The sequence below is a fragment of the Enhydra lutris genome, unplaced genomic scaffold, assembly GCF_002288905.1.
Source record: "Enhydra lutris kenyoni isolate GAN:26980312 unplaced genomic scaffold, ASM228890v2 scaffoldscaffold6, whole genome shotgun sequence".
In the NCBI taxonomy this organism is placed as follows: Eukaryota; Metazoa; Chordata; class Mammalia; order Carnivora; family Mustelidae; genus Enhydra; species Enhydra lutris.
In genome coordinates this window covers 13,006,177-13,006,768 of record NW_019154090.1, presented here as the reverse complement: position 1 = coordinate 13,006,768, position 592 = coordinate 13,006,177, and the positions used below count along the sequence as shown (strand labels likewise).

General features: G+C 43.1%; 1 protein-coding gene across 3 annotated transcripts in view; it reads left to right on the top strand.

Annotated features, from left to right (window-relative positions):
• The window catches only part of LOC111141850 (nuclear receptor coactivator 3), a 138,384-nt gene that overhangs the window by 109,397 nt on the left and 28,395 nt on the right, over positions 1 to 592 (top strand). The gene's annotated exons all lie outside the window — the stretch shown is intronic.

Genomic DNA, 592 nt, shown 5'->3' with positions numbered 1-592 from the left:
AAAAAAAAAAAAAAAAAATTTTTTTTTTTAAATTATTTATTTATTTGGGAGAGAGAGTTCAGGTTGGGGAGCAGCGGAGGGAGAGGGAGAAGCAGGCTCCGCACTGAACAGGGAGCCCAACGTGGGGCTCGATCCAGGAGCCCGGGATCATGACTTGAGCTGAAGATAGAGGCTTAACTGACTAAGCCACTGAGATGCCCCAATCTTCAATCTTGGTCTGCCCTTTTTTGGCTATGGGAATAAGGAATTAAAGCCAATATAAGTGATAAGGCACAATATAAAGTTAAATGCGGTGGCAGTATTATTCTCTGTGTTTACCTTCAGGGTAACTCTTGTGATCATCTAACCCTGAATGGTGAAGCCATGGTGTGTCTTTTAAGTGCCATCTCAGAGATGGGGAACTAGGCCTGGTGACAGATATGTTGGGTTACTTGTCCAAGATCCTGGCTATAAAGAATGTGCAGCTGGGTCTCCCTGATGTTGAAGTCTGTGCCGTTCGTTTCTGTCCACCACGTGGACCTGCAATAAGTAATTTGATAAAACGGCGTAGGTTTAAAATGAGAATCTATCATATCTCTAGCTATAAGTGAGT